Consider the following 16580-nt stretch of genomic DNA (forward strand, 5'->3'; position numbering starts at 1 on the left):
AGTTTCATGGAAGGAGAAGCATTAAAGCATTTCATCAATGTGGTCCCCTTTCTTTTTATGTGAGGAGTTAAAGATCTTTGACTATCTAAAACTGAAGTGACTTTGCATATGTTGACTTCTAATGAAAATTTTATTTACAGTTTAACCAAAGTACAGATTATTTGTACATGTTTACCTTCATGTTGTTTCCTCTCATTAGACTATGAGCTCAATGAGATCAAAGATTGATTTTTTTTTCTTTTCTGTACCTTTGATATTTAGTAGAGTATCTGACATATAGTAGATACTTGGTAAATCTTTTACTATATGACTAATAACTTTTGAAACCCCACAGGATGCATAAGGTTACATTGGCCTTCCAAATTATAAGGGCATTCTATTCCCTATTCTCTTTTTCAAGAGAACCATTAACAGAAACACTACTAGGAGTACAGCCAGGAGTCAAAAATGGCTAGAAAGCCACAGAACAAAACATAGTTCAAGGTGAAAAAGATCTTAAAGTTTAGCTGTTCATCACATCACAGAAAACAGAGTTCCCTGAAAGAATCTAGCCCCAACCCTGAATTTTACATATGAGGAGATAATGTATCATACAATCTTCTACTAGGAAAATGCAAGAGCTTAGTGAAAGAAAGGTCTGTAAAGCAATGCAGAATAGAAATTGGGAGGAAATGTGGTACAACAGAAATAGTACTAGTTTAGAAAGAGACAGACTTGTGTCATAGTCTTGTCTCTATCACTATCATTCAGAATGTCAGAATATTAAGGAACCAGAGAATTTTTATTCTTTAAAACTAACACTGAAGCAGCAATCCCCTCTACAATATCTGCAATTTTTGAAAGCTATGGCCATCTAGTCATTTCTATTAAGACTACTCAGGGAGAAGAAAGGTACTTGCAGCAGAAGTAATCCATTCCTGGTACAGCTCTAGTTAATAGAATTAATTCACTGACATTATATCTGTGCTATAAAATACACATATGTGTGTATACCCAATTCCAATCTCTCTCCAATCTTCAGACCCAGATCAACAACTGCCTATTGGATATTTCCAATTAGATATTTCAGAAACAAATAAACTCAATATATCCTAAACTGAATTCATTATTTATCTCCTAGAAGTCCTCAACTTTTCTAAGCTTCTCTTTTCCTGCTGAAGACACCACTATCCTCCTTCTTGTCCCTGAGGTTTGAATCATCAGCATCATCTGCAATTCCTAATTCCTATTCATTTAACACATTCAGTCAGTTGCCAGATCTTGGCCTTTCTACCTTTGTAACACTTCTCCCACACAATCCACCCACATAGTTACTACTTTAGATTAGATTCTCATTACCAAAAGCCTCTTAATTGGTCTCCTTGCTTCACATCTCTTTCCATCCATTTTATATAGAGGCTGCCAAATTAATGCTCCTAAAGCCTTATCTAACCATTTAAACTCTCCTATTCAACCAACTCCAGTGGATTTTTATTGCTTCAAAGATAAAATGAAAACTATTTAGCTTTTAAAACCCTTAAAACTTGAATCAAATCTCCAACATAATCAGATCTTTCATTTTCCCTTTCCCACTTTGATATTTAACCAATTTGGTCATTTCTCTATTCTCCCTTCACTATATTCCATTCTCCACAAACATCTGTGTATTTTCACTGACCCTAATATCTTTTTCCTTATCTCTACTTTATGGAGTTCCTCTCTTCCTCTAAGAAGCAAGCATCTCAGGTAGCATCTTTAGCAGGAATTCATTCCTTATCTACTCAGGTGCTAGTGCCTTCTCTTCTAAATACCTCAGAGGTGACTACATTATATATATATATATATATATATATATATATATATATATATATATATATATAATATTTGCCTCTATTATATTTATGTGAGTGATGCATATTTTATGTATTCATTTCCCCTATTAAAATGTATGCTGATTGTGAATACCATTTTGTTTCAATTATTCTATATGTCTTCTTCAGACCTAGTATATAAGTACCTGTCACATACTAGGTGCTTAACAAATAATTGATGTTTCATGGATTGATTATGTTAAGCCAGAATTGGTCCCTCTGCATGTCTGATGGCAGGCAAAACAAGTATAATCCATCTTCCCCAAGACAGCCCTTCAAATATCTGAAGACACTGAGTATATTCCCCCTTTATCTTCCCTTCTTTAAGCTTAGCATCTCCAGTTACCACAGTGGACTCTGATCTTGCCTCCCCTCACAATTGGTTCAAGCTCTCATTTGTAAAAGTAGGTCCTGAAATGGGGTACACAGAATTAAACACAAGACCACAGACTTGCTCATAGCAGAGTTGAAGAAAGTGATATTGACCTGGTTTTACTTTTATCACTTGTCTTTATTAATGCGAATCAGGCATTTTGTCTCTGTTCCACAATACTGAGTCACATGGGACTGAAGCTCCACTATCTAGTCTGGTAGTGTGTGCCTCACTTTCCTCATCTATAAAATGAAGGAATTGGATTAGACCATGCTTAATATATCTTCCATCTTTCAACTCCATGATTTTATAAACCTCAGAGGACTTCAGTTAGAGAGCTAATTACATTAACACACAAATACCAGCTTTCAGAAGATTATATTTCCAGACCCCTCACCCTCTCAGATGATATTTCCTTATATAGAGAGGCACAGATTTCTCCATTTTTGCTCTTTGAAATGCCAGACAGATACATAGCTATCAGAACTGTATCTTCTTCATCTCTGTATGAAAAAAAATCCAATATATTTCCTAAAAAAATGAAAACTCTTGATACTTAACTCCTAACTCTTCCATTTATGCCTAATTCTAATTGTCTAATTCTCCTAGAAAATGTCAGACAGGAAGCCTATTGAAATGTTCAAAGGGACTGTGAAGCAGAGGGCCCCAATTTCTCTGCCAGAAATAAAATGATCATCATTCAAGGACATTTCTTCCAGCATGAGACATCCATCAAGTGGAGGTTTAGCTTAAGTGAATGTAAAATATATGGATGGGCAGAGGAGCAATACATACAATCTCACAATTACATGGAAGCATTCCTCATTATCGACATCCCTGTGGTTCAAGAGGTAGCTTAGTTCTCATTTCATGAAGAATCGATTTATTGATTTGTTTTCAGCACATGTTTATGAAATCAGAGAGATCTAGGCACCAAGGATCATAGAATCATGAATTTAGTAATGCAAAATACATGGACATGGTCTAGTTCAATTTCCTCACTTTATAAATGAACTAGTAGGAGACCAGAAAGTTTAAATTACATTCCTCAGGTCATAGTGAAAGAAAATACTCTGAGGGCAAATTTCATGCTATTTCCATGATACAATGGTACTTCTCCCAAGGTCACAATAAAAACATAATCATACTTTTTAATAAAGCCACATTGTAACTTGAGAGTAGATTGAAAGGAACCAGCAATGTTTAGTCTGAAGAAGGGAAGAGATATCAGGGAAAGACATGAAAGAAGGAATATTCTTTTTCTAGTTGGACCCACTGGGCAGAATGAGATGTAAAGAGTTAAAGTTACAAAGAGATAAATTATGATTGGTCATTGAAATATATTCCTAAAAATTAGGCCTATCTAAATGTGGAATTGCTAATTTGGGGTATAGTGGGATCTTTCTCTCTGGAGGATTTTAAGTAAAATCTGGACGACCATTTTTAGATATGTTCTTGAATGATTCGTATTTGGGTCTGATTTGGTCTAGATCAAAGGGTTTACATTTTTTTTTTCAGTGTGTGACATAGACTCCCATGAAAGTCTGGAAAAAACCTTTCAGAATGATTTTTTTAAATGAATAGAATAAAATGAACAAAATTACAGTGGAATCAAATTATGCACAGACACATTTATATATATATACAGACACAAATATACAATAATGTGGGTGCGTGTATTTGTATGGGTAAGTAGGCATCTGGGTGTCATGTGTATGCTTGGGTATATACAGAACTACACAAGGTATTCCAAAATATTCTAAATGACTTAGTGAGGTTTTAGGTTGGTAAAGCCGATCAGAAGTAGCCTTTTGGTGCTGGTAAAGTTTAAAATTATTCTGAGACTTTGGGTACACCTTTTATTTTAGTAATTTCCCAAAGCCCTGGTTAAATTGTCCTCACCTAGATTATGTCTAAAGTCCTTTCCAACTCAGAAATTCTGTCATTAGAAAAAGGAAGACTTTAGATTTTCTAGACTAATGGCCTCTCTTAACAAAACAAAGTGAAACTGACAGAGGGAAGGGCTTGTCCAAAAATTCCCCAGATCAGAAAGGTATAGACTAGAGCCTATTCTCTCTGTCCCCCACACTACTTCCCAAGGTTAAAGATTACTGATGGCTATAATCTCCCCTTCCAGCTCCCTCCTAACTACTCAACAAAATATCTTCTTTGCCTTAGTAGAAAAAGCTATTTTTAAAAGAATCCTGTGAGATTCCATTTGAAAAGAAACAAGATTTTTAGCTGCAGTTCAGCCTGTCTAGCTAATTTTTCCAGTTTGGCTTCAGCAGAATGAGAGCTAGCCCAGTGGGACGAGCTCCCTGCTTTCTGGCTCTTCCCAAGCCAAAGACCCCTATCACCTTCTTGAGTAAAGATCTAGAAAAGGTCACAGTGCTGTCGGGCTGATGTAGTAGCCTTTCAGAAAGGAGGTGACACCCTGCTGTTTGCCTTTGAGGCAGCATATTAGACAAGAGTTCTGACATTGCCAGAGCAATGAAATCTCACTTAGTCACTACTTCCGTAATAATCACATTAATCAGAGCCTAGTAAGGCAAGCTTTCCAAAACAATCCTCCTCAAATAAGAGTAGTTCCAGCCAACATTGTGGTGTGCTGGGAAAAAAAAGCAAGAGGCTAGAAGTCATGAAACTAATCATGTTTCTACCTCTTAAAAACAATAAATGCCATTTATACACCACTTTAAGGTTTGCAAAGAATGTTATATACAATTTATTATTTTTGAACCTCCCTATGTCTGGTAAATACCAAATACTTAACCGCAAATCTTATTCACTTGACAATAACTATAAAGTAGACATGGCCAGTGTTATTATTATGCCTATTTTATGTGGGTAGCAATTGATATTTTGCAAGTTTAAGTGAGTTGTCAATCTTTACACATATGGTAAGTGATGGAAGAAGGATGTGAATCAAAGTTTTTCTGATTCTAAATCTAGTATTCCAACCATCCTATCTACTATATAATACTGCCTTCTTGAGTCAATTGAGCTCTCTGGATCTCAGTTTCCTCATCTATATAGTGAGCTTGAATTTAATTCCTTTCAGCACTAATCATTTATACTTTGTTGAAAAAATAGTTCCATGAGAATACAATGGGGGGGGGCATTTTCTGAAGAGTGGTTGGCTCCAGATCACAAAATCACAGAATTGTAATTTTTGAAGGGACTTTGGAAATTACCTACTCTAATACTTTCATTTTATAGATAAGTTAAACCAAAGCCTGGAGAGGCAATGTATTCACATAAGGTCACACAATGAATAAAGGACAAAGACTAGAACCTTAGTCTCCAGATTTCGAGTTTAGTGGCCTTTTTAAAAATATAAAGCTTTTGTCATTAACCTCCTAGCTAAGGTTGAAAGTAATAAACTGAAGCATGTCACAGCAGGAATCTTGCAAAGTTAAAATGGGTTTGGATAAAATTGGTTAATGGCATCATTGGGAAATAACTGCCAACAGGATAACATTACACAGTGTGTAACTGTATTCTAGGGAGATAACTATGGAGATTCCAAAACCAAGTAAAATGTGAAAAGTTCCTAGATTAAATCCAGGAAATAAGGAATTAGATTATAGATATATACTCAGGATTAAACATTCTCCATAGCATCATTTGGACTTACCTTCTTCACCCATTGGACACTTGTTGCCAATTTCTGTAACACACACCACCCATTTGATTGGTCACTTAAGGATTCACTGCAAGAATCACTGTCCTGGAACCACTTCTCCAAAATCCGTAGTTCTTGCTGTAATGAGAAAAAAAAAGTTTATTTGTTACCAAAAGCCAAGACAACATTAAACAATAAGTTGCATGAAATAGCAGTAATGCACAGCATTTGGATAGTATGGTGGTGGTGTGGGTGTGTGGCTGGATTACAGTCAATCCCATTTTTTCATGAAATAATAAATCAGTTAGGACATTGAAGAGACACTAGTACATGGTACCAATAATTAGTATATAGAGTAAAAATGATTGTCAATATTTGATGTATCTAAAACAATTATTAATCTCTTAGTCACCAATTATTAATTAAATATTTTCAAAGAGACAGGCACTATGTTACACAATGGGATACAAAGATAAGGGGAAATATCAGTCTTGTCCTTGAGGAGTTAGTTCACCTCTCAGTGAGGAATATTATATGCAAATAACTGGGTATATATAAAATAGAATATGTATAATCCTATATGTGTTTCTATGAATACAAATATATACATATACACAGGTTACACACAAAAATGGAAGATAATCTTAAAGAAGACATTGGTATTTGGAAGGAGAAAGCGTTAGGGAAGATATTCTGCAGAATGTGGGATTTGAACTGTCTTAAAGGATCCCTGGGAAGTCAGGAGGTACAGATGAGGAGATACAGCATTCCACAAATGAGGGACTGATAATGAAATCAAGAATTGGACCGCCATATGGGAGAGACAATAAGAGAGTCATGGTTACCCAACTGCAGAAAGTATGGAGGGTAGTAAAGTATAAAAAGTGAAAAGTTAGAAAGAACCAGGTTATGAAGGAATTTTGATGCCAAAAAAAAATTTAGATTGGATCATGGAAGTAACTGGGAATTACAAAAGGTTATTAGTTAGGGGAGGAACATGGTTAGATCTGTGTTTTGGGGAAATCACATCAGTAGGTAGAAAGTGGTTTAGAATGGGGAGAGACATTATTCAGGCAGATTTTACCAGAATGAGACGACAATAGTACAGGAAAGAAATTGTGAGGTCCTGAATCAGAGTGATAGTGATTTGAGTAGAGAGAAAAGAACATAGAATTAAAGATGTTGTGAAGATGAGAATGACAAAACTGTACACCAAATTGGATATGTGGAGAGAATGCAAAAATGGGTTTAGTATGACACACAAAACCAAGGATAGTAGTATCATAGAAAAGAGGTTTAGAAGAGGAAGACTGAGGGATGGAGGAGATAATAAGTTCTGCTTAAAACAAGTAAAATTTAAGGTGATTCCAGAATATCCATTTTGAAATGCCTAACAGGCAGCTGATTAGGACTTACTGTAGCCAGTCTAATGTTAGACTGCAGTTCAAGATAGAGGTTAAAGTTGGATGTATAGATCATGGAATGGTCTGCATAGGAATGATAATTTGACTAATGATGGAGTCAGCAAGAAATATGCAAAAGAAGGAAAAGAGATAAGTATGCAAGACAGATCTTGTGAGTATATCATGATTAGTAGATATAACTTAAATGAAGATTTAAAAAATTGGAAAGATAGTTTTATAAATACAAATATATTTGTCAAATGATGCCTTCTCTAGTGCAAGAAGGTGAGGGAAGAAGATATCTGAAAACATTGAAGTAACAAATAACCATATATTTTTTAGCTGAAAAGAAACATTCCCATACAAGAATATAGTATTCATTCATTGGCTTACAGGATGCTTAATCTTGAAGAAGCCATACAATTTGTATAACCATTGCTATCATTTATAAGTGAGAGAATTAATGCCTGGAAAAAGGAACTGATGTTTATAGTCACATAGAAAGTCAGTGGTAGAAGAGGTGTACAAAAATTAAAAAATAAATAAGTAGAACCATACATCCTAGGGTATGTTTGTGGGGTAGCCTGGTATTCCTTTAAACACTTTCTAGCCTAAGGGAGCTATGGAAGATAGGAATTATAATCCCTATGTGAACATAGACAGATGGTAAGGGATTCCATTTATGTCAACATTTTCCTTTGTGTTCTCCTCTATAAAACAAAGAGGTTGAAATAAATTACCTCTAAAGATCTTCTCCGGATCTAAATCCTATCCCCAAATCCTAAGATTGTTATGCACAAGCAGCTCCAATTGCCTTTTTTTTTTCATTCACTGGGTAAAATAATTCCCTGCTTGGAGACACTCCCTCGAAGTTTTCCTTATAGAGAAAGGAAACAATAAAAAAAACAATCTTTTCCTCTGGGTTAAAAACTAAAGGAAGAGGTAAATGTTACTCAACCCCCATCCCTAGTTTTCTTTTCATTGAGTTCATAATGGCCTGACTTTGAACCTGTGAATCCAAGAACTGGGCTGAAAAGCAGAGGGGAGATTGTTCCATTACAATGAGTTAAAAAGAACAAATGAGTGACATTTTCCAACAGAAAGGACTGAAGTCTGCTTTCCTAAGCCAACTCAGTAAGCATTAGAGACCTTCAACACCCTCCCACCATGACAGATTTTTTTTAAGTTTGCTTAACTTTCCAACATCCAGAAACCGAACTTTCTCCACCTTAAGTCTCTAAAATAATCTTTCAGTTTCGCCCACCCTAAATCTCCAAAATAAATTTCACAGAATCTTCACTTTAGCAGTTCTGTAGATTGAGCCAAGGCATCTCACAACTTTCCTTCATTGAATCTGAGAGGATGATTCCTATTGTAGTTGCAACTCAGATCCCCCGAACTAAAAGAAATGGATGTTGTGCAGTTGCTGTAAGCCAGAATGTTTTCATGTTATGCCAGTGTCTTCTGAACAGCTCCAAGGCCTTTAAGGAAAGTTAGAAGCACAAGTCCCCTGTATTCTATAGAGACTTAAGGATGTATTCACCAACAAGCCTTGCACTAGTGTTTTGTGGAATATCTCTTTGGAAATTACCTTACAAATAATCTACTCCACGTCTAATTTCACAGAAGTAATTTGGTGTGGTTACAAGGCCATTAGATAGGTGCTTGCATCCTACCTTAGACTGAGGGGAAGGTGAAAGAGAGGGATGTTGATTAAACATTTCTGGCTAAGCACTTTACAAATACTATCTCATTTGAGCCTCTCAACCATCATTGGAGGTTGCTGCTATTATCCCCATCTTACAATATTAAGTTTTTGAGGCTAGATTTGAAATCAGGTCTTCTTGACTCCAAGCCCACCTTTCTATCCACAGGACCACTTGGTTTCCTATGTGACCTTAAAGTCAGGTGAAGTTGGAGATATGTAAGTGGCAGAGTAGACAGTGTGTTAAATGTGGAGTGAGGATAACAGGAGTTCGAATCATGCTTCAGAAACTTAGTATATAATTGATCTTGAGTGAAGCATTCAACTTGTCTGAACCTCAATTTTCTTATCTGTAAGATGGAATTACATAAACATCTATCTCATAGTGTTATTTGGGTTCTTAAATCTGATAATATACGTGAAACCATTTTCAAAGTTTAAAAGGGTCGTCTCAATGCTATCTATGATCATTTGGCCAATCACCCTCTTTTTTTACAAAGAAATAAATTTAGGACAGGAAAAGTGAAATAATTCCCCTAATATTACACAGCAGGTAATGGATAGATCTGAGTTAGAATTCAAAAACTAGGTATTCTGAATCCAAACCAGCATTCCTTTTTAATAAACTGGGCATTTCTGCTCCTAACTAATGGTACCCAGCTCAGCAACCTCCTTGTATGGCCTTACGAACAGTGATATCTCCCATTGTGCAAAAACAGGCACAATCATGTCTTAGAGATTTCTGTTATTTCACCAGATGCTCTGCAAAAATCTTTTTTCTCGAGACATTTTTTCTTCCAATTAAGATAGTGAAAAGAAAGGATCATATGAATGTGTGGCAACCTCACTTGTCCAGATCAGCTTTGAACTCCAGTTGCTTCACAGAGAAAAGAAAAGGGATGGGGTGGGGGCTGCATATCAGTTGGGGAGGGGTAAAGGAACAGGAACATTAATCAAGTCAGTTCATGTCTGTAACACCTTTCTTAAAAAGTGTCTGAACATTCCGACATCTAAGTTGGTCTTCAAGGCTTTTAGCAGAGTCGCTGAGAGAACAGAGAGTTCATTATTTCTGAGAGGGATATAAAGGTATATTATGACATTTGTGTGCAGATTTGCTGTTTTTGACATGACATTCTTGACTGGAAAGCTCATTTCCCCTCTCTTCCCCCACACCTCCTGAGTCTCCTTGTCTTCAAATCATATTCCTTCTCTTCTGAGCCCATCTGTCCTCCATCTCTGCACCATATTCCCTTACCTTTTTAGCCCTTTAGGCAATACTAGCAAAGGCTGCTTAATTCCATCTGTCTCACCTCAGGTCACAGTTCTGTGACTTTTGCCATTCAATTTCATTTGTTTGTCTTGAATGATTCCAGAACCAAACCTCTTAAGGAGTTCAAATATTACATTTGTCTACTATTCAGTTCATCTCTTCATTAAGTCTTTGGAAACTAAGAAAGTGACAGGAATCAGCTCTAGTGAAGAAATGGGAAAACCCTCTTTCTCCCCATCATCATAAACTCCTTTTTACAAAACTGAGGCAGAAAAAGGACAACTACTTTGTCCATAAGGTATGAGACCCATGTTTTGATCTTAACTTTGCAATTAACTACATTTTATGGTTTTGGGTAAGTTATATCCTCTCCTTAGATCTAATTTCCTTACATATTATTGCATCTAGGACTAATAAGGCTAATATTGAAAGATATATAGATGGATAGGTAGATACATAGATATATACATAGATACATAGATACATAGATGGAGAAATGGAGAGAGATGGGGAAATGAAGAAAGAGAGAGGGGAAGAGAGAGAGAGAGAGAGAGAGAGAGAGAGAGAGAGAGAGAGAGAGAGAGAGAGAGAGAGAGAGAGAGAATCTATCACAGTTAGAACTCTCCTTTGACTACTTGAGACATGAAAATCATATCTTTTCCCACTTCATCTGTTAGATTGGGGAATGAAATGAGGCATGGATAATGTCTACAGCCCATAAGACCTCCTTGTTGAATTAACGAAGATGTAAGTGTCATCTAAGCTTGGGTCATCCCTTGAAGGGTCTGGAGTTGAGACTATTGTTTAGATCTCTATGTGGATGAGACAGATTGATCACTGCTGTTTACTTGAGTTTGCTCCCAATGTTTGGATTTGGATCATGCCTGCCCTATCTCTGCCATGGAGAAATATCAGAATTGATGTCAATGTTATATTTTATTGCTGTTCACATAGAACATAATGTCACTTTTTTTCTAGGACAATGGGGAATTCATAGGTGAGGATGAAGCAAAAGGATGGGGTTCTCCTTTTTTATTTGCTTTTGAAATTACCAAATAATATATACCTGTGGAAATGTGTATATAGTTATATATTCTAAACTTTATCATAGCTCTGCCTTGTAATATACTAAATACCTTTCCACTTTCAATGTACCTCTCAATATTCCTTTCTGCTCTGACATATATGACTCAATGATAACTAGGTTTGCTTCAAAGACTAGAAATCAGGGCATACATATCCTGCACTTGAATGAACCGCCAACTCTCTATGGCATTCCACCCATACTCCTTCCTTAGTAATTAAGTTGTTACAACATTTTCCTCTGCTGGAGATAAGCTTGTAATCTCACGCTGGAGATGTCAGGGTAGAGAGTGTCCCATAATTCAATTCTGAATCATTTTTCAATTTGCTATCTTCTATGGTAAATGATCAGCTGTGATTTCCAGATTTCCTTCCATATATAGTTTGCTAATTTTCTTTGTTATGATACAAACTTGATCTTTGCTACATATCATCATTGTGGGTTTCTTTAACTCATTTCTGACTCATTTGGAAGATTCCCTCACCCTAGTTTCTAGTCCTAAACTGAAATCATCCAATGAATAATAACCATGAGACAAAAATATAACAGAAACAGAACCACAAAATTCTGGAGATTAAAGGAAATTTGAAACAGAAAATTAGAACATAGGATACTAAGAATCAGTTAGGAAACTTAGAGCATAGAATGTTGGCACTGGAAGGGACATTGAAACAGTAAAAATTAGAACATAGATAAGATGTGTTAGTAAAGAACTTAAAGTATACAGTGCTAGAACTGGAAGTAACAAAGCTTCATTAAATACAAATTTGCTCATTTACAGTGGTAGCAACTGAAGTCTCCAAAAATGAAGTGGCTGGCTACAGATCAAACATAATTAGTGCAAAAACTGAGAGTAGTCGAAGGAATTTTTTCATTTTTTTATACCCACAAAGTTTCCCACATGTCAATAAAATGGGGAAGGGGATACAAAAATTCATAAAATTACATTTAACCAATTGGAAAGAGGGTTCTGGATCCATAAATAAAAACAATTATTAAGTGAAAGTCTCACAGATATGCCAATTTAAGTCAAATTCAACAGACCTCCACTGAGAGCCAACTAGGTTTCCAAATCAAGTCTAGACACAATACTTAATCAGGAAGAAATTTTATAGGTTATTTGAGATGATTGGGACCTGTAAGATCCTTTAGTAAAACCACTAATTATACAATGCAAAGAAAGAGGAAGGGACTTGCTCAAAGTCACAAAGTTAGCAAATAAAAGAGCTAGGAGTCAAGTCTCTTACATGTTCATTAACCATGTTGTATCCTTTTAGAGAAAGTCTGAACCAATGCTATATCTTCATTCCCATGAGTATGCATAGTTAATGCATAGTTAATGAACCCTGAAACTGGGCATTATCTGTTTTACCCCACATCTCCCAGCCACTTGCTAGATTTGCATAGTTCATATTTAAGGTATGCAAAATGTTTATATGTGTGTATGTGTATGTGTGCATTATCTTCATAACAATTCTAGAAGTTCAATGCTATTATTATCATTATTTTACAGATGAGGAAAATGAGGCAGGCAATAATTTGTTCAGTTTTACACAGCTAAATAAAGGGAATTGGGACTTCCAGAGGTCATGCTGTCCTGCCATGCTAGTACTTATCCTAAGGAACTGGTGCTTAATTCTCTGAAAACTTCAGGGGTCTCTGGTTTCAGCAATGTGTGTGTATTTACCATAAACATAGATCATAACTGTAATGGAGCTTAGTTGAAGAATTTGGAGAATTGCTATGGCAGAAAAAACAATAATAATATTTGTTCAGTCAGCCTAGTACTGAAAATATCAAGACTTAATCAAATAAAAGAGAGTTTGGTTACAGGGCTGATAGTTAAAGATTTTATAACACACACTCTAAGAATGAAGGCTATATTCATCCATTCCAGGATGAGGAATCAGAAAAAGAAAGCCTATATAAAAATTATTTTATTCCCTAGAAAGATGTATTCTTTTCAGCTAGAAATAGGGCACTAAAGAAACCAGTCAAAACAACTCTGATTTTTCATGTTGAGATAGGGGTGATAGAGAGACACGTAAGTATACATAAAAAATCATAAATATATCTGTAAGATATAGTTATATCTTATACATATAGAAATAGAGGTATATCTATCTATACATATATATAGGTGACATGTGTGTATAAATGTATATATATATACATATGTGTATATTTAAGGATAGAAATATTTAATGATGTTATATATCTATAGATATATAAACATGCATATAGATACATATATATGTTTATGTATGGTTTAACTAAAGGATCCAACAGTATATATGTATATATAGACATATATGTATATGCATTTGTAATTGTATGTATATTATATACTAATATATTATGTATTATGTGTATTATGTATATGTATTGTATATGTATATGTATTATAGACTCATATATGTGTATATATATTTAATTGAATTGAGCCACAAAATAACCTGTAACTAAATTCAGCCACATTGAGCCACGTATGAGCAGTATTACCAGCATAGAAACAGAATGCATAGAATATCAGAACTAGAAGGGAGCATAGATTTTTTTCAGTCCAATCCTCTCATTTTTTTTATAGTTAAGTGAAGTGAGAAGAAAGGTTGAAGATGAATGAAGTGAGATAGAAATATAGTATTTGTAGCTAGAAGGAACTTTACATATTACCTGGTTCTACTTGTACCCAGAACTTGCCCTTCTCCTCCCCTGGACAACTAACATAAAGCATGCCCGGGGCAGGTGGCTTGAAGCCATCATGCCTACTATTAAAGAAAGTACTGTTGTGGGGGAAGGGGACTGAGACTGTGGGGCAGCAGCTGTAGGCTGTTTCTGGGAAGTTGATTCATGCTTAGGTAGATCAGCCAGAGGAGAAGAGGAGAGAAAGCTGCCATCTGGTAGTCTCTTTTAACTAATTATTCTTACTAACTAGGTGCTAAACTCAGTATGTGTGTGTGTGTGTGTGTGTGTGTGTGTGTGTGTGTGTGTGTGTGTGTGTGAGTGTGTGTGTTTTCCTAGCTCCTGAAAGCCAACAAGTGCCATCAATTCTATCTCAATTCAGGTCCTGGGGACAAGCTCCCATTTGCCTTGTACTGTTCTATCTTTACTGAATGCTATTCCTTCTTCTAATGTCTCTGACAATTACCTTCCAGCTTACCTTACAAACTTCCAGTGATGGGGATTCTTTGCTTCCTGAGGCAGCCCATTACCCTTTCTGATAGCACTGGTTGTTAAAAGATTATTTCTTATACTGAACTAATACCAGACTATCTGTAAAGTAAACCTACTTCTGTTAGTTCTGAGTTCTGGGACAAAAAATAACAAGAAAATAACCCTTTTGTACAGAATTTGTCAGGTAAGTGCTGATCTGAAGAAACCTGAGAACTAGAATGATGGTCTGGAAGTCAAGAAAACCTAAATTCAAATCCAGTCCCCGATGAGCTGTGTAACCCTGGACAAGTCACTTAAGCTCTGCTTCAGTTTCCTCAACTATAAGACAGAGTCATAATAGGACCTACTGCCCATAGTTATTGTGAGAACCAAATGAGATATATGAAAAGCGCTTAGCAGTATCTTCCACATTATTGTTCAGTTGTTTTTCCAGTCATCTCTGACTCTTTGTGGCTGGGGTTTTCTTAGCAAATACACTGAAAGAGGTTTTCCATTTCCTTCTTTAATTCATTTTACAGTTGAAGAAACTGAGGCAAACTAACCTAGGGTAAGTGACTAACCTAGGGTAACACAGCTAATACCTGTCAGAGGCTAGATCTAAACTCAGGAAGGTAAGTCTACTTGACTCCAGGCATGATGCTCTATCTACTGTGCAATCTTCTTTTTTTTTTTCCTTTTTGACTCTTAAGTACAGTAATCACTTGTCTAGTTACTAATATGTATTCATTAATAATTTATTGTGGGGGTTAGTGCTGGAAAAAATGAATAAACGAATAAACCATGATCTCAAGCAGCTCAGTCTAATATAGGACTTTGAGCAAACAATTATATACAAACAAAAATACATATAAAATCTTCAACTTCTTATATATATATATTGATAATGTCTCTAATAATATACACACATATGCATACTTACATATACAAATGATATAATTAAACATATATATACACTATCTATTTATTAATCTATTTATCTTTATATAATTAGAGAAAATCACACAGGGAAGGAATGAGATTTAAAGAGAACCAAGGAAAGACTTTTTATAGGAGGTGAAATTTTCTTTCTAACTTGATAGGATCTGACAAGCCAGGAGAAGAAGATGAGGAGAGAGAGAATTTTAGGCAGGAGAGGCAGTTAGTAGGAAATGGGAGATGAGGAAGAGCATGTGATGTGTGATGCATTCTTCTGATTGTTTATATGGCTTGCCATGTCTTTAAATGAAATTCTGGTGCTGAGTCCTAGGACTAAAAACTGCCAGTAGTGAACGTTTAAATTCTGAAGCTATGACACCATCCTTTGTGCATACTGGATAGCAATTTCAAAGTCTACCCATAATGACAAGAAAACTTTAATAAACAGCCACTAAACACTTCTTGGGCCCCAAATGGATTTGACATAGTGGCACTTTAAGTCCAACCCTTAACAAGATTATCCTTTTTTTTTTTTAAGTAAGCCATGTCTTCAGAGTTGTCTAATGCAAAGTGACAACCTTAGCATCTTTCCAAGTGTTCCAACTTTGATGGAAAAAAAGTGCCCATTGTCACTATGGTAATTACTCCACAATACCTGATGGTAAATGGACAGCCCTGTGGATCCTGCAGCAGCTGAATCCGGCATTGTCCTGGCCCGATAAAAAGATTAGAGGGTCTGAAAAGCAGAGGAACGGAATCTCACAGCTTCTTAGCCTCACCACTGAAAGGGCCATTGTCCCAGCACCATAAATTCTGGGTTCCCCAGGCACTTGACAACTGAACAGCGAACAATAGAATTCTTGTGTTGGACAAAACGCTCCTTGTCTGCTGCCGGTCTTATCTGCCTCATTTACAAATGTCTTTCATTGTGCCCAAATAATTCCCTATTAGAAGGGCTATTAGGAGCAGAACTAAATAAATATTCACAGCCTTTCTAATATATTTGGGAAACGAATAAACAAACAGTCACCCAGCATATGAGAAAACCACTGTCTGGTCAGGGGCTTCCCTTTCTTCTTCCACACTCATTTTAGCTATAGATTCTCCCTTTCTCTCTTCTCTTCAGAGGGATGATTAGAAGTGTCAAGGAAATCGTTTAAAAAAAAAAGAAAAAAAGAGTG

The 16580-nt window shown here is 35.8% G+C and overlaps 1 protein-coding gene across 1 annotated transcript in view; it reads right to left on the minus strand.

The window, feature by feature from the left end:
• CDH11 (cadherin 11) overlaps positions 1-16580 on the minus strand; it is a 211715-nt gene that overhangs the window by 110569 nt on the left and 84566 nt on the right. Inside the window, exon 2 of the mRNA XM_001364137.5 lies at positions 5861-5986. The gene's annotated coding sequence lies outside the window, so the exon portion shown is untranslated. The remainder of the gene's footprint in view (positions 1-5860; positions 5987-16580) is intronic.

Source organism: Monodelphis domestica, chromosome 1, assembly GCF_027887165.1.
Source record: "Monodelphis domestica isolate mMonDom1 chromosome 1, mMonDom1.pri, whole genome shotgun sequence".
NCBI classification, from domain to species: Eukaryota; Metazoa; Chordata; class Mammalia; order Didelphimorphia; family Didelphidae; genus Monodelphis; species Monodelphis domestica.